This window comes from Dermacentor andersoni, chromosome 7 (genome assembly GCF_023375885.2).
Source record: "Dermacentor andersoni chromosome 7, qqDerAnde1_hic_scaffold, whole genome shotgun sequence".
Taxonomy (NCBI): domain Eukaryota; kingdom Metazoa; phylum Arthropoda; class Arachnida; order Ixodida; family Ixodidae; genus Dermacentor; species Dermacentor andersoni.
This window is the reverse complement of record NC_092820.1, coordinates 10752363-10770201: the sequence shown is the minus strand read 5'-3', so window position 1 is coordinate 10770201 and position 17839 is coordinate 10752363. Positions and strand designations below refer to the sequence as shown.

The 17839-nt window shown below is 50.1% G+C and overlaps 1 long non-coding RNA gene across 1 annotated transcript in view; it reads left to right on the top strand.

The window, feature by feature from the left end:
• Positions 1–16127, top strand: part of LOC129386011 (uncharacterized) — an 86758-nt gene extending 70631 nt beyond the window's left edge. Inside the window, exons 2-3 of the long non-coding RNA XR_011895603.1 lie at positions 14660–14749; positions 15583–16127. This is a non-coding gene — a long non-coding RNA (uncharacterized lncRNA). The remainder of the gene's footprint in view (positions 1–14659; positions 14750–15582) is intronic.
• Positions 16128–17839: the final 1712 nt, after the last annotated feature.

Here is a 17839-nt window from a genome sequence, read left to right as displayed (position 1 = left end):
GTAGGAAATGCACCTTTCCCATCCACGGCGATGAAGTCCGAAACGATAGCGAAGCCACCAGAGCCGGATTGCAGGATAAGGTATCAGCAAAATGCCTGCGTAAAAGATGCGCAGAGTCCGTGAGCACACGTGAAGCCTGCTGCCGCCCTTGCTGCCAAGTCAAGCAGAAGAAAAACACAAGAAAAACAGAGTTTGGGGTGGAACCGGCAAAGCAATGCAAACATTAATCGAAGAATAGTGCTTGGGACTAACCTGCGAAAGCAGTAAACAATATATAAGGGTTGATGCCATGTCGCTGGTTCCACGCTCTGTTGTCGTAGTACCGCTTCGAGGTTTTTGGGGCTGAAGGATACCGCCAGCGTTCCCGAGGGCGCACAGTTGTCATTCGTGAAGTGGGGAGAAGTCAGATTGAGCGAGTGCCGGGCACGTCTGTCGGTCCCGGAGCCACGTAAAAGGCCATCCATCACAGTTCACTTGCAGTCGGGCTTCGCCGCCTACGTACGCTGATGCCGAAGTGCAGCGTGACACAAAAAAGCAGTAAACAATATATAAAGGTTGATGCCATGTCGCCGGTTCCCCGTCCCACGTAGAATTTAGGTTTTTATTTTAAATGCAAGAAACCTCGTCAAATTTGGTGCAGTGGTTGCCAAGAAAAACGAATTCACCTTCTACATGTTTTTAGATAGGAGCACCCGAGCTAAACATTCCTCTTAGGAGGAGGCCAAGCTGCTACGTGAGCACCCCCCGAACGAAATTTCTGGCTACTCCACTGCCACAGGATGCCATCCTCTCTCCACTTCTATTCAGTGTCGCAATGAACCGCTTGGAATGACAGCTAGAGAAAACGGCATCAACTTGGTGTTTTACGCAGACGACGTCACCTTAGGGGCCTGCATGCAAAGGCTCGTTAGGGCAAAAAGAACAATATATCCAAGAGGGTATCGACTCGCTGAAGAACTTGGCAGAACAAAACGGTATGCAGTACGTTCCGGAAAAATCTGAGTTTATACGGATCCACGGGCGTAACTGCAGAAACAAGCCGAGCATACACCTAAGAATGGGGGACTGTGATGTGTGTAGTGCGCGACACGATGCGGTGGTTGAAAAGGACAAGCAGACGACAAGTAGTGCGCGCGCCGTGGCGAATTCCGCGCTGGATGGAAAACGACAACGCCGAAGAGTGTCCCGCACGTGAACGCGCGGCGCAAGAAAAGAAACAAAGAGATAAAGCTAATCCAATCAGAAGAGACCACGGAGCTTCAAGCAGCCAATGAGAAAACGACGCATCGGCCAGAGCGGCGGAAAAGCGAGGCGCGCTGGCAGGAGACGCGGTGAGACGCAGGGAAAGTTCCAGGAAGCGACGCGAGGAGAAGGCGGCCACCGGACCAGGAGTTGAAGACAGGCCGTCGGGTTCCGCACCCGAGCCACCAGGACTTCACACGACCAGGGCCTCCTGCCAACCCGTTCTTGTGCGTCGCCACTCTACCCGATCGTGCCGCCAGCTGCCCGAGGGCGGCGAGCTTCTGCGCCCGTGGGCAGGACAAGAGCAGTCGGGCTAGGGGCCCGAGTTCTATGCCCACTTGCCTGGCCAGAACGGCGCCGCCATCTGCTCGTGCCGCCTGCTGCCCGAGGCCGGCGATCGAGCTTCTGCGCCTGTGGGCAGGACGAGAGCAGTCGAGCTATGGGCCCGAGCTCTACGCCCAGCTGCCTCGCCAGAACGGCGCCGCCATCTGCTCGTGCCGGCAAGCCACCTTCCTTCCCTCTCCAAGCCAGAGCTGTCGCGCTCTGGTCGCCCGGCCAACGATCCAACGCCCCGACCTTTGGTGAGACCGGCATCTTGTCGCCGCTTCTCCACGTCGAGACCTTTATATGCGCCCTTGCAGTCGTGGTGAGCCCGGACTCGCATACGGTTAACGCCCTCCTAGCCCGAAGTGTGTTTATTGTCGTGATGTCTCTTTGAGTGTTTATTTTATAATGTTTTCTCCTCTTTCTAGTTTCATTAAAAGTTTGTGTGTGTGTGTTTTTGAAACAAACGGCTTTGTCCTCAATTGGGTTCTCGGAGGCTCCGCCTCAGAGAACCGTCTGAACCCTTAAACACAAGAACGGAGAAATTTCTGTAAGCTTACCGTCACATACATTTGGCGGCGTGAGCTTCTAACGGTATACTTTGTTAGAAAGCCGCAGACAGACATAGACATCCGCCAAAAGCACATGCCATAAGGTTTCATACATTGATTACTAGAGCGAACTGTGGCGCTGCTGTTTGCGGGAGCTGCAAGCGGGGTAGGAGGTGATGTTTATAGCTTGGGTTTGCCTGAACTTCGTCCTTCTACAATGCCACCTTATTTTTAAAGAAACTATTATGAGCAAGTATGTGTCGATATCCTGTCCTTCGTAAGGTGTCTCTGTTGTGCTTTTCTTGCATAATTTGCCCACCGACGCTCTCGTCTACGTTTCAACGCGTCACCTTCAGAAACCTCTTTGTTGCATACGCGCGTACCCGCCGTGGTCACTTAGCTGCGAAGCATGAAGTCGCGGGATCAAATCCCCGCAGCGGCGGCCGCATATCGATGGATGACGAAATGCAAAAACGCCCGTGTCTCGTGCGCAAGTGAAAGCTCCCCGGGTGATCAGAACTAATCCAGAGTCCCCCCTATGGCGTGCTTCACAGTGTGATCGTAGTTTTGGCAAGTAAAACCCCGGAATCCAATGTCGCAGGTGCAATTCTCTCGCTACTTCCGCTTTCCGCTCGTGCTTGCCCGCGCTAGCTCTCGCCTGTGTTCTAAGAGTGCCTCCGCAAAGCCACCTCGAAGGCCAACGTGGGCAGGCGGGTGCACGGAAAGCGGCGAAAACCTCCTCGCCGAGCGGGCATAGCAGGCGGAAAATGAGGCGGTGGTGTGCCCGGCGGCCCTCCAGATCTCGGGAGACGCCGCACCTGCAACATGCAGTTGTCACACCTCCATTCGTCACACCTCTCAGCAGCCCAAATTGGCCTGTCCACGTCAGCTATCGGAGTCAGCATGTGTGTCCCTTACTTTCCCTCTTTGTGCCCAGGGAGGTGCGTGCGTTTCCGACCGGGCGCACCGAAAGGGGCCCCAGCCCCCAATAACGTCGGCGCACTGAAAGGGGTTCACCGACGCAGGATTGGTCTCCGGACGCCATCTCCTGACGCCGGATTGGTGGAAAGCAGGAACAATGACGACGCATGCATAAAAAGCGGATCCGGATGGCTGAGAAGGAGGACGCTCGGAAACGGTGTGAATTGGACATGCTAAGACGTTACTATAGTGAGCTCCGATAGTTGGAGCCGTTTTGTAATCACAACCATGTACTTTTTTGAATATATTCATTTTTTTTTCTTCATTCTCGTAAACGTTGCTTGGAACCCTTCCTCCCGGCACCTGACACGGCACCATCGATGGAAACTTCGTTGGCCGCACGGACCCCCGACCACGCAACAGTGGTAGACAGTGGTGAGATTGACCTCACGGAACTTGGGACTAGCTGACTATCACAACACTGGCTGGTAGCTTATGGGATCGGATGGCGTTGGCTACATCGGTGTGGTGAGTGCTGCGTGTTTGCACCTCTTTTCGCCAGACTCATTAGCGCAGGCAGTCGGTAATGGTGCTCGGTGTTATTAGTGATTTGCTCTTGTAGACCAAGAAATGAGTTTCTCGCGGGCTAAATTACTAGTGGGGAAGAAACACAAGGTGCACGGTAGAAGTTGAAAAACGCAAGGACTCTTCAAAATTCACGAGGCGATGGGCATTTCAGTTGGCCCTGCGAAAAACAAAAAGCAGAAATTGGAACTTTTCCAGAATGAGGAGAAGAGTTCAGAGGAGGCCGGTGAGGCCAGGAAAATTATGTTGTAAGTAAAGAGCGCGATGAATGGGAAATTCTGTGGTCTCCTGAGGATAGGGATAAGGGCGGGCAAGCGAGTGCCGAATGTTTGCTCTTCATGCCGCGAGAACTCTCTCTTGTACAAGAAAGCAGATGCTAGAAGAGTAGGGGTGTTTGCTGGTGAGCACCGTTTTGGGAAATTCACCTTCTTTAAATAAGGATTTCAGTTTTAAGGAAACGCGAATTTTGAAGGCAGACGAGATCGCTATGGAGAAATTTGAAGTGCAGGACCTACTTCAAATCTGCGACGAATTAGGCATTTCCGTCTGCTCCGCAAAAACAAAAGGTGCAGTTCTCGACGTCATGAACATAGAAGATGTGACGGTCGAAGAAGCGGGCGAGGCTTAGGAAACCATTGTTCAAAGAAAACAAAACGCAGAGGAGTTCGAGAAGTGCGAGTGGGAAGAAGTACAGAGGTGAGAAAGGCGCAAGCAAGCAGCAGAAGAATACGAGAGGCGCGAGCAGGAGGCAGCGCAAAGACACGCTCTTGGATGGCTGAGCTTGAACGCAAAAGTCAGATGATGGCAGATAGCGCGACGCCAGCTCCGCACTTTCGAGGCATACGACGACATAGTTAATTTCCTTGCTGTTTTCCAAAGGGTATATATGAGAAAGAAAGTGTCAGCCGGGACTTGTGGACCGTTTGGTTACCAGCGTTAATCCCGTTGAGTGTCGCTAAGTGCTTCATCAACTTTTTGTCTGAGGAGAAAACGCGTGACGGCGATAGGGCTAAGAAGGCTTCGTTGACACATGTCGGTCTGGAATTTCGTGCCGGTCTCGAAGGCTAAAAAGAGAGAGTGGCGCGATATGGTGCCGCGAAGCAAAAGGGTAGCAAGTCTGTCCGTAGGAATATTAAACCGGAGACTTGAAATTCTCCGAGCACGCATAAAAAAAGAGGGCAGTGCATCTCAAGCAGACCAAATCAGCAAGAAGGCGGAAATTTCGGCCAGCCTGCAAGAGCAAGTCAGCTATGGCAGTGGGTAGGAGCAAACGCTGCCGGAGCGAGGAGAACTCTTCTCCGATATGGGAGCTTTCAGGGCGAAAACACCGGAGGAGACTCAGAGACTCTGGGCGTGCCCCCTATTGAGCAGGGGTCAAAGGACGAAGGAACGATTCGCGAGGTAGCTGCGCGCAGTGACGAGTCTAACGTATTAGTAGGTAGAAGCGAGGAGAAGGGCGCGGCGGTTTTCCCGCGCAAGAAACGGAGGACCCGTTAGACCAAGTGTGTATGGAGGTGGCAAGTGCGGCCAGCCTGCCGTAATATGTCACCTATGGCTGTTGAGATAGGCCGGAACAGATGGTGAAGAGAAGGCACAGACGGAAAAAGACGGACGCGGCCGAGGCATCTAGAATCAAACGTGCGAAGTGCCAAGGCGACAGAGGCAAAAGCGTGAAAGTCAAGATCCAGCCGAAGACTTTGAAAACGCAAAGGACAGTAAAGCTTAGGCGTTTGCAGAGATCGGGGATCGGCCTGACGCACGTGGTGAAAAAGGGAGTTTCGCGAAGATTCAGCCGTAGTAGCCATCGCTTAAACCCCTCGAGGGCGTCTCGTTGTAAGCAGAGGTACAAAGGGAAGCGTCCTGTAGGCTGCTACAAGAGCTGGACAATCGCGAGGGCAGAGAAAGGCACCTAAGCGAACGGTGCGCACGCGGGTCTATGAATGTGCCCGTTTTCTACGGCGCGGAAGCTGTTGTTCTAAAGTCGCAGCTACAAGGAGCGTCAGGCAAATTAGAGGCTTTGACCTTCTTCTCGACCGCACTTTGCGAGAACCCCAGAAGACCTTCTCGAGCTCGTCTGAGAAGATTTGTTAAGGCCTGAAAAAGAAATCAGGGAAAAGCGTTGCCATTTCTTTTGTTGTATTCTATTCATTTTGGGGGAGTTTAGCTGCAAGCTGAACGTTTGACAATGCGTACAGAATACCAGAATGTTTTTTTAGGTTATTAGCATTTGCAGCTCAGGTTAGTTCCGTAGTTTGAAGTTGAAAGCTCACGTGACGACACGCACGGAATTGCAAGGCAAACAGGATCAGTTTGCATACAGTTTGGAAAGCTGCGCAAGTTGATAAGTTATGCTTTAGCGCGAGTTTAAAACGAGGCATGTTTGAATTTGCAGGAGTGCTTTTGGAGGCACGTTTTGTAAATTAGGTTCATGGTGGTGGTGGGGATAAACTTTAATAATATTGAACCATATCTCAAGCTATTCCTGGGTCTCGTGAAGTGGCCGGCAGTCGGTGACGCCCGGCGACTTCCGAAGCCCAGCAGCTGCTTTTGGAAAGCTGGGTCGGAACTGGACACTGCGACCTCCCATCGCTCGAGGTCAGTGAGTTGCTATTCTGATGGTGGCTGGAACTCAGAGCATATGTATAGTATGTGATGGAAATCAGCTCTTGGGGCTCCGCAAAAGGTACACTTGCGTTCATGAGCTTTCATTTCTTCGATGACATTAATATTTAGGAACGTTTAAGTTTGTGAAACTTTTATTAGACAGAAGGCATTGTTGGTCTCTTCTGCTCGTGGTATGGCAGATTTTTTTTGTTCGTTTGTTTACTTCCATGAAAACGTGACAGCTGAAAGCTGAAGAAGGGAAAGCATCAGTGTTTTAGTTTCTTTTCTTACGCGGAGATGAAGTCTGAAGTTAAAGAACCTCAATGTGTGTTTAGTTGCGACTTGTTTTGGATAATTCACACACATTTTTTTTAATGTTTGTTATTATTGGTCGGATTTGGTGATTTATTGTAATCACTCTGCGTCATATTAGCATCATTGTGATGTGCGCTAGAAGAAAAGCGGAAACAGTGAGGCCTTCTGAGACAATTTACGAACGTGATAAGGATTTCAGATGGTTTTCTCTTTTGTTGATTTCGGAATTTGGCGTTATGTAATGATCATGTAGCTATCTGGTGCTAAACGGACATAAGCTAATTAAGGTCAGTTCTCCCTTCGCCTTCCTTACGTGAGGAAGCTCTAATTCATGATTACTTAGCTTGACTATGTAAACCCGATTGTGTCTATTTGAGAGTACACATAATTGGAAGTTTCTGGGTACTTAGCGAAATCAACGTGAACCTTGTGTTTCAGGGTTTTCGTTTGGGTAGGCGGTTGACAGATTTCTTTTGAATTCATACAGTCTGGCGAATAGTGGCGCGCACGTGACGCTTGAGGCATTGTGTGTGGCTGACAACGGTCGCTCCTTGGAGCTTGTCCCCTTGCATTTGTATAGTCCACTCAGAGCCTACCCACCGAGGGGTCTTGGGCCACAGATCGTCATGCTGAGTAGCTGCGGCCCTGCGGCTTCGAACAATGCAGGCATCAAGCCGGCCGAGCTGCATCAAACAAGGATGGATGGAAGGATGGATGTTATGAGCGTCCCCTTTGGAACGGGGCGGTGGGTTGCTTCACCAAGCTCTTGATATGCTGCCTAATGTCCTACCTAGGTTAAACAATAAAAAAGAGAAAAAAAAACACTATGAACTACCTCACCCAAACTTTCTGCTCCCCTATTTTGAACTGTGCTTTTATACGTCTCCGTTTTTTTTGTCGTTTCTCAACTTTTCTTCGACCAATCCTCTAATCGCCTATTGCGGACCTGTTTTCTTTTCCACTGCTCTTGCTGAACCCAAGTGCTTCAAGGAGGCCAGTGGCGCCTAAACCAACTGCTGGGTAGACGTCTTCACATTCTAATAAAACATACTCCATAGTCTCCCTAGCTTTACCGCAGCAAGAACATGCTTCTTTTTCCGTCTTATATCTTGCTTTATAAGTGCGTGTTCTAAGGCATCCCGATCTCGCTTCGAAAAGTAATGAGCTTCCCTTTGAGTTATCATAAATTGTTTCTTTCCTGATTTAATTTTTTTCCTCTTAAATAGTTACGCATGGCAGGTTTCTTTTCAATTGCCGCCACCTATGAGATTATTTCAGCCTCTCTGACTTTGCGCTTGACTTTCTTTGTTGCTGTGTTTCCCACCCTACAGGCCGCATACTTGCTGGCAGGCTTCCTGGTAAGCTGGTTCTTTTCCTCCACTGTGAATCAATGTTTTTCCTGTACAGATACCTGAACACTCTCCCAGTCCATTTACTTTCTTCCATATTCCTCAGCCGTTCTTCATACTCAATTTTACTGCGAGCTTCCTTCACTTCAAAACTAGTCCAGCCCATATCACCCTGCACAGCTTCATTTGTAGTCTTCCCGTAAGCGCTCAATGCGAGGCGACCCACTGACTTTTGGTTCCCGTCAAGCCCTGATTGTACCTCTGAGTTAAAGCAAACAACCGGATTTCCAAAAGTAAGTCCTGGAACTGTATCATACTTGGCTACCACGGAAGCAGACGAGCTGATAGCAGCGCATCCTTCTTTCCCCTAACCACTTCTGCGCATGCGGCACCCTCTCACACGAAGATATAGAAGTAACCACAATAAAGAGACAGGCAGTTTTCTCGATGCCCAACCACTGTGTGTGTCGACTTGCTCAGACGCACACGATACATGGTGTCAGAAGTGCCCGCAGCCGCACGGCAGGAAGCAAGCCATGGACGCCTTAAAACTGCCCTGCCCACTACAGCTGACCGGCAATGTCAGATGGAACTGGGAACTCTTCAAGCAAAGACAGGACCCATTCCTGACGGCCACCTCGACAGACCATCCCAAGACAGAAGCGGTCAAGGCGGCCATCCTCCTGAGCGCCGCGGGTGAAGAAGCGCTTGAGGTCTATAGCAACTTCACATTCGCCGAAGGTGAGCTCAAGGATGACTACGAGACACTGGTGCGGAAGTTTGACGCATACTTTATTGAGCAAAGGAACGAGGTTTACGAACGCAATTTGTTCCGTATGCGAGTCCAAGATGAGGGAGAGTGATTCGAGCGGTTTGTACGTGACCTGAGGACGCAAGCCAAACTTTGTAATTTTGGGACCTTTGAAGAGTCTCTGATTAGGAACCAGATTGTATTCGGGACAAATAACAAGACTGTCCGAGAGAAAATGTTGCGGGACAAAACCTTGACACTACAAAAAGCCGAGAACATATGCAAAGCAGCTGAAGCGGCGGCACAACAAAATGCTGCATGGGCCAACGAGCGCGTGCAAGTAGACTCCACTCGCGGAAATGAACGCGGCAAAGAACAAAAAGGCCGGTGCAAGCTCTGTGGTCGAGTGCACGCGCCACGGCAATGTCCAGCCTACGGAAAAACTTGCTACGCATGTAAAAAGAAGAATCACTTTTCATCGGGCTGCAAGAACCCGCAAGTTCACGGCATTCAGGAAGATGGTGAAGACAGCTTTGATGTCCTTGACGTCACCATCTGTGGCGTAAGCACAAAACCAGGGAAAGACTGGACAGTGCGTGGCGAGGTCTGTGGTCACGAGATAGAACTGAAAGTCGATACTGGTTCCCAAGCCAACTTGATTCCGCTTAGCATTTTTCAGCGCATCTCGAAAATGAACACGTTGCGCAAGAGCGCAGCAGTGCTGACTGCCTACAACGGCTCCGAGATCAAGCATCTCGGTGTCGCCACTAAAGCACTAGAGATGAACGGTACCACGAGAGAAAACTGCCTGTCTCTTTATTGTTACTGCCTTCTGCCTGAACAGTACCACGAGAGATACTGCCTTCTTTATCGTCAAGAAAGGACGCCAAGCGATCATTGGATTGAGCACATACATCGAGTTCGGCATTGTCCCAGCAAACATCGACTCAGTCAGGCGAAGTGGAAAAGCAGGGCCAGAAACACAATTTGCACATCTTTTTCATGGAATGGGCTGCGTACAAAGAACGTACAAGATGGTTCTGCGACCAGACGCGGTTCCAGTCGTACAAACTGCTCGGAAAGTACCTTTGGCACTGAAGCAACCATTACGTGACGAGCTGGCACGCATGGAGAAGGCGTCCATCATTGTCAAAGTAGAAGAACCCACCGAATGGGTAAGTCCTCTGGTTGTGGTAAGAAAAAAGAATGGTGCTCTCCGAGTATGCATGGACCCTAGAGAAGTAAACAAACATATAATACGTGAGCACTACCCGATGCCTACCCGTGAAGATATAGAAAGTGAGCTTTCAGATGCTCGAATTTTTTCGAGACTGGATGCCAACTCTGGTTTTCATCAGATACCCCTTGATGAACCTACATCGCGCGTCTGCACGTTCGCCACTCCCTTCGGGCGCTATCTGTTCCTAAGGCTACCGTTCGGCATTTCGTCTGCCAGTGAGGTCTTTCACAAGACACTGACTGAGATCTTTGAAAGTATCCTAAAAGTACGCGTTTACGTCGACGACGTCCTCATTTGGGGTGCTGACAAAACCCAGCATGACCAACGTTTGCATGCCGCGCTAGAAAAGGCAGAAAAAGCAGGACTCATGTTTAATCCTGAAAAATGTGCGTTTGGTATGAAGGAGATAACTTTTCTAGGTGGCATAATCAATGAAGGCGGCGTGCGCCCAAGCCCCGAGTTGATTGAAGGCATCCGAGCCATGTCCGCGCCGGAAGACAAAAATGCCGTGAGAAGAATGATGGGTGTCGTCTACTATTTCCGAAAGTATGTACCCAGCTTAAGCGATAAAACGGCGTTGCTGCGAAGCCTCGTCAAGGACGATACGGTTTTTGAGTGGACTACAGCCCATCGGCGCGAGTGGCAAGACATCTGCGAGGCATTAACATCGCCGCCGCTCCTGGCATTTTTTGCTGAAACTAAAGAAACAAAGATCTCCGCAGACGCGTCAGCCATCGGCATTGGCGCGTCGCTATTGCAAAAACACCAGAACGAATGGCGCCCAGTGATGTACGCCTCGCGAACGCTAAAGACCAAGATATAGTCCGGCGTTCGCGGCGCGCCCGGCCGCGGCAGGCGAAGTCGGATACGCTGCGCTAGCGACGCCAGGCGTGCAAGAAATTTGCTTCTTCTACAGTTCGGCGTGCGCGCGCAGCTCGAGGCTGGCGCCATCTGTGCGTCCGGGAGGGCAACTTCACGGCCGCGACGAATAGCTGTTTCCATGGCGCATGCGCGTCTTGCATATACCCGCGCCGTTCGGGTAGCACGCGCGCTTTTTCTCTTTCCGCGCGCTGTTTGTGCGCCTAAAACGAAAACTCTTGCGGCATGGCGTTAACTAGTCCCGACAGCCAGAAACAAAATTATAGGGTTTTCCGTGCCAAAACCACTACTGATCATGAGGCACGCCGTAGTGGAGGACTACAGAAATTTCGACCACCTGGGGTTCTTTAACGTGCACCTAAATCTGAGCACAGGGGTGTTTTTCGCATTTCGCCCCCATCGAAATGCGGCCGCCGTGCCTGACAGCCAGAACATCGCACTCATATTGGTAGTACATCGGCTACGTCAAAAATGGAAGCGAACCATGTACATACGAGAGCTATTCGACAAGCGCCCTCAACTCGGCGATTATCACCAGCTAGTACAGGAGCTGCGAAATGCAGCTTACCTGTGGCGAGACCACACTGCTTTCGTATAGCTTCGCACGCGTTGTTCTTCCGCTCTGTGTCGCGGTATTCCATGCGTTTCACATCGTATACACATGGATGGTTGCGAATCGCTTCAAGCAGGCGTCATCACTCGCGCTGTCATCACACACGGATGTTGAAAAAACCACAGCCGCACTGTCAGTACGCGCACCGCAGGCCGCCATTCAGCCTCTGCTCGCGGCCGCTGCAGCGCGCAGTGCATTCTGGTCTAGCGGCAGCCGCGTGGAATAGAACACGCTCTATGTCCGCGCCGGCGGCGTTGAGTTCGCCAAGCGCACCGGCGCACGCCGGCCACGCCGTGACGCCGGACTGCAGAGTGCTCGCATTTCACCGACGTCGCTTAACCGCGCCGCGCGTGGCCGCGCGCGCGCGTTACGCCGGAGTATAGACAAGAACGGCACCGAGAGCGGCGCTGCTGCGCCGGCGTTGAAAGCGCCGCATGCGAAGCAAAATTCTATTAGCGGGTGGTACCCCTCTCCCATCTCTCGTTCGCGCTGCCTTGATTGCCTCCTGCACTGCGCGTGTTTGGGCACGTTTCGCGCCGCGCGCGGAGTGTGCCTACGTGTGTGCGCGTGAAGGGCGGTGTACAGTCTGTTTCACATTTAGGGGAAAACTCGGAGCGCTTTGCATCGCGATGCGGCGAGCGCTTGAGTCAAGCGGCGGCAGCAGCTCGCGCAGGTGCTCAAGGGGCGGGATCTTGAACGGCGTCGTCTGCAACGACGGCGCGCGCTGGCCGCATTGTCGCTAAACGTTCTACTATCAGTTGCAGGGCGCCGATCTCATCGTTACGGCGTGAAATGAGCCGGTATTCTTTACTATGCGTTGTGCGACGCCAACTGATATGCCTCAAAGGTAAGTTCATCGCTGCAGGGCAGTCATAGACGACGTACTGATTCCATGCATTCTTGACGGCCCGTTTCTGGAAGGCGACTATATATTCTAACGCGATAGGTCGCCGATCCACACTGCTCGTGTGGTGCAACAACTGCTAGAAGAGCGCACAGTCACTCTCTTGGAGTGGCCGCCTCAATCCCCGGGCGCCAACATCATTTAATATGTCTGGGGCTCGTTGAAAGTATCGCTGGCACACCATCCCCTCTATCAGTCGCCCGAGGATAGGCTTCGATCCACCATCGTCAGCGACTGAGACGTGCTGCGAATGAACACATCCCTGATCAAGTCATTCTGCACTTCACTGCCTTCCAGGATGAGCGCTGTCATCGTTGCCGCTGGGGACATGACGAGATACTAACTGAAGTTCCGTGCGTGACGTGTCCAATTCCCCGCCGGCGGGCAGAGTCTGTCTGGTGTAGCGAATGATTGTCGAGAAAAATCATTTCCAGCTCATTGTCTGAACCTAAAACATTCATTTAATCGTATCCGTTTGTTTCATCGTGTTCGACTCCCATAGTTGTCATTGTTGAGTGCTTTGTTTTCCTTTCGAGTCAAACAAAGACTGAACACGTTGCGCGCACATCTTAGTGCGTCTTGTCGCTGCTTATTACGGTAGCACACACAGTGAAGAAATATACGTGCACTGCCCCTGACAGTAGCACGCTTCCCGACAATGCGGCCAGCGCGCGCCGCCGTAGCAGACGACGCAGATCACGACTCCGCCCCTCGAGCGTCTGCGCCTGCTCGAGCTGCTGCCACCGCACGACTCCATTGCTTGCCGCATCGCGATGCAATACGTTCCGAGTTTTCCCCTAAGTGTGAAACAGACTGTACACGCTTCTATTTGCCTTTAAGAAGATCGGTACGCTTGACGATTATTTTTATGGCGGCAATGCGGCGAAAGGGCAGCGTCTGCTTAACCATGTAAGTGACGCTGAGCAGGTGATTGGAAACGACATCGTATGTACCGCCGGAAAAATCGTCAGCACATACGATGCGGCACATACATACGGCACATACGAGCTAAAGTCATTTTTGAAGTTTCTCACAATATGTTTGCTACAAATCCGTGTTGTCTCTGATGGCGACAACGGTCTTCCATCGACACTGTGCGGAAATAAACAAAATATATCGATGACTTAAATGATATTGCGCGACAAAAAACGACACGGACGTGAGAGACGACACACCAAGCGCATGTCGTCGACACACCAAGCGCTTGGTGTGTCGTCTCTCACGTCCGTGTCGTTTTTTGTCGCGCAATATCATTTAAGTAATGGATTACCAACTTGCCCGGAATGCTGCTCTCAAAAATATATCGCTGCATAGCACAAGTACGACATGCGAACACAACTTCAACTAGGGCGTCCCCTACAATGTGGAATAGAAGCAGCAGTGTAGACAGCTTGGCCATTTTTTAACAGTGCTCAAGAGACGGAAGTTGAAAGTATTAGTAATCATTCCTGCTTCAGCAATGCCGGCGCGACCAAGACGCGGGCGTGTATCGTCCAGCAACTCGATCGATCGGTGCAGTGGTGAAGCGGGAATGAACTCTGGTCATGCTCAATGCATCGTGCACATATTCAATTTCTCGGCATGCGTGAACTTCGGCCACTGCTAGCGCATACAACAGAAGTGGTTTCCATTCTTGGGCAGCGCACACATAAACGAAACACGAGAAAGAAGACAGGACAAGCGCTCGTCGAGCAACTTAAAGTTTTTATATGAATAAAAGGATTATGTACCGAGTAATTATTAAATTCATGTGAATTACATATAAAAACCGTCATAAACTCAGGAGGGATCAATGAACGAGCTCGCTTCGTTTTCTAGTTGTTTACTTCGCTCGGCGCACCGCAGTAATCCATGTGTGTCGTCTGCTTATTTCGTACCATTTTCTTGTGAATCGGCAGAATTTCACTGGTGGCATCAACCCTTTCGTGTTTACATTGCTGTCGTGACAGTTAACAACACAATAACAATTTCCGGTCATCCGAAGAGGCGCCGTCGCAAACAAGAGACGTTTCGCGCGCAGCGCGAACTGAACGCGGGCGCGACCGCTGAGGGAAGCGGCGGCGGAAACCTACACCCGTTGGAGATGAAATCGTTCCGCCAGGGGAGAAACGAGCGCTGGCGTCTAGCATGAAACTTGGCGTGCGGTCGTCTATATCTTGCGCTTAACTGATAGCGAAACGCGATATTCGCAAATCGACAAAGAAACGCTTGGCATAGTGTTCGCCCGCGAAAAATTTCACCAGTTTACTTATGGCCGCAAGATCCTCATAGAGACGGACCACCGACCGTTGTTGGCCATCGCTAAAAAATACATCGGAGAAATGCCACCCCGGCTACAGCGTTTCTTTGTTCGCCTTCTAAAATACAATTTTGACTTGCAGTTCGTTCCTGGAAAGGACCTGCTCCTGGCTGACATGCTCTCCCGTGCGCCCTCCCTTTTACCAAACCCGGAAGCAATGGAGGACATCGAGGTTCGTGCAGTTCGTCTTGTCTCGCACATGGTAACCCCATCGACAAAACGTCCCCTTCAGGACGAGACACTATCGGATCCCTATCTGAGAGCTGTAATGCATCAACTGTCGCGTGTAACAACGGTTCAAGGGGAATTACGTCCGTTTACGGCTGAGCTATCTGTCATTGACGGGATACTACGGAAAGGATGCAAAATTGTTATACCCAAGTCCACGAGGAGCGAAATGCTAACAAAGGTACACGCAGGTCATCTGGGTATGAATAAGTGCAAGGCAAGAGCGCGCGCGCTCTTATTTTTCGGCCTGGACTAGACAGCAGCATTGAATCAATGATTCGTTCGTGCAACGCATGCCAAAAGTATGCGTACAAGCAGCAGTCCAAGCCCCTTATTTTGCGCCCGACACCTAGTATGCCGTGGTACAGAGTAGGCATCGACATATTCCATTTCGCCGGGGAAGAGCATCTAGTAGTGTTCGATGCGCACTCCAATTTTCCTGAAGTGGAAAAGTTATCCACAATGACGGCCCATGAGGTGGTACAAAAAACATTCGCGATATTCGCGCGCTACGGGATCCCTGTGCAAGTACTTACAGATAATGGGCCTCAATTTGCATCCAAAGAGTTTGCCGACTTCGCAAGGCGATATGATTTTGAGCACATTACATCAAGCCTGCGATTTCCCAGATCAAATGGACTTGCTGAAAAGGGAGTACAGATAGTTAAGCGCATTATGAAAAAGACCACAGAATCTTGCGACGATTTTTGGTTAGGACTCTTGTCTTATCGTGTGTCTGTACTAGAGGATGGCCATTCACCTGCCCAACTGTTACAGGAACGGCGCCTGCGCACCAACGTTCCGGAATACAGCACAGAGCTGGGATGCCCAATAGTCAAGCATCGACAGCAGGCCACGGGCAAAACGCTGCACCCTTTGCAGCAAGGAGACACGGTACGCATACTGGACGACAACTGGTCACGTAAGGCAAGAGTGCTTCAAGAAGCGGCTCCCCGGTCCCACATCGTGGAGACAGAGGATGGAAGGCTTCTAAGGTGGAACAGACAACACCTGCTTCAAACGCGGGAAAAATACCGCAGGGTAGACGAAGATGACAACAGCAACGCTGAAAATAGTAGCTTACGAAACGAAAGACAGGAGCCTCTAGAAAAAGGCTAAAGTGCACCCGGGTTAACTGGTCATCCGCAAGCCAACATACAGGTCTTCCCCAAAGTGGAGGCATCGAAAGCAGAGCCCCGCAGGTCGACCCGTCAGCGCAACAAGCCTCGACGGCTGCAATACAAAGCGAATTTCCGTCAAGTCTCCTAGCATCTTTTTTTTCTTGCTTTGTAGTCATAAAGTCCTTCTTTTATTTTCGTTAAGGGAAAGGAGCTGTATCATACTTGGCTACCACGGAAGCAGACGAGCCGATAGCAGCGCATCCTTCTTTCCCCTAATCACTTCTGCGCATGCGGCACCCTCTTACACGAAGATATAAAAGTAACCACAATAAAGAGACGGGCAGTTTTCTCGATGCCCAACCACTGTGTGTGTCGACTTGCTCAGACGCATACGATACCGGAACCATTACACCTTTCCACATACCTCGGAGGACCTTGTACCTATTGTATCCCCATAGCGCTCTGTGCTTCATTATGGCTGCATTTCTGTTCCCCTTCACTGTTATTTTTTTCCGGTGTTTCCATATATCTATTGCCTTCGTTTATCCATATACCAAGATATTTATATTCTGTTACCCGAGGTATTTTCTGCCCTGTATCTCCACTGTTGTTTCGCTGTTTTCATTTTATACCATCACCTGATTTTCTACCACTAAATTTTAAACCTAAATTGTTGCCTTCCTGCCCACAGATATTAGCCAGACGTTGCGAATCACTTTGCTAGTTAGCTAGCGACACAATGCCGTCTGCATAAAATAAACCTGGGAGCTCCTGCTCTATTACTGTACCCGCCTGTTTGCATGAGAGATTAAACCCGATATTACTTCCTTCTATAGCGCCCTCTCCATCCTCACCATGTACATCATAAACAGCAGCGGGGATAAAGGGCACTCCTGCCTCAGTCCCTTGCTGATACGAACTTTCTTCTCGCTCCCCATCTCTTCCCGTTCAACGCAAACGGTATTTTCTAGATTAATCTCTCTCAAAAGCTGTAGACAATCGTCACCTAAGCCTTCCCCCTTCCAGAATATCCCACAAGATGTTGCGGTTTATGTTGCCATAGGCTCCTGTAATGTCTAAAAAGGCCACATATAACGGTCTGCTTTCTACTTTTGATATTTCAATACACTGAGTAAGAACAAATAAGTTATCATCTAACCGCCTGCCTATTCTGAAGCCATTCTGAAGTTCTCCCAAATGCCATTATTCTCTGCCCATGCTTGAAGCTTTAATTTGATTTCCTGCATTGCTGCCCTGTATATTACTGATGTAATGGTCAACGGTCTATACGAATGAATTCTATCTTTCTCCCCCTTACCTTTATAAATTAAATTCATTCTACTTTGTCGCCAACTTTCTGGTATTCGCCTATCTTTTAAAGTTTTTTCCACTGCTTTCACCAGAGCTTCCTTACTTTTTGGTCCCAGTTCATTTATCAGCCTAACGGGAACCTCGTTTAGCCCTGCGGCTGTGCGCTTAAGAATTTTCTCTTCCGCTTTCTTCCAGTCTAAATTTGTCAGCACCAGCTCCTTTTCCACTTGGGTCTCTTTCATGCTCTTTTTTTCTTCAAATACAACCTCGTCCTTGCCTTGGAAAGATTCGGCTGTGACTTTTTGGATGTAATTTATTGCTGCCTCTCCTTCCAGTCTGTTTTCATCTTCGTCTAGGATATGTTGTTGTATTGTTGTTGACTTCCTGCCTAATAATTTTATGTTATTCCAGAATATTCTAGGTGCGGCCTCCTTTTTCTCACGTATTTCTGACAACCAACGTTCACTTTCACTTTTTAATTTTGCTCGCACCAGTATTTGAACCATAGACTTTTTCTACCGGTATATTTCCCATTTGCTGGTTACTTCATCCTGCGGCAACTGCGCCTTCTTTGCCTGCCTGTGCTCTCGAGATGCTTTCTG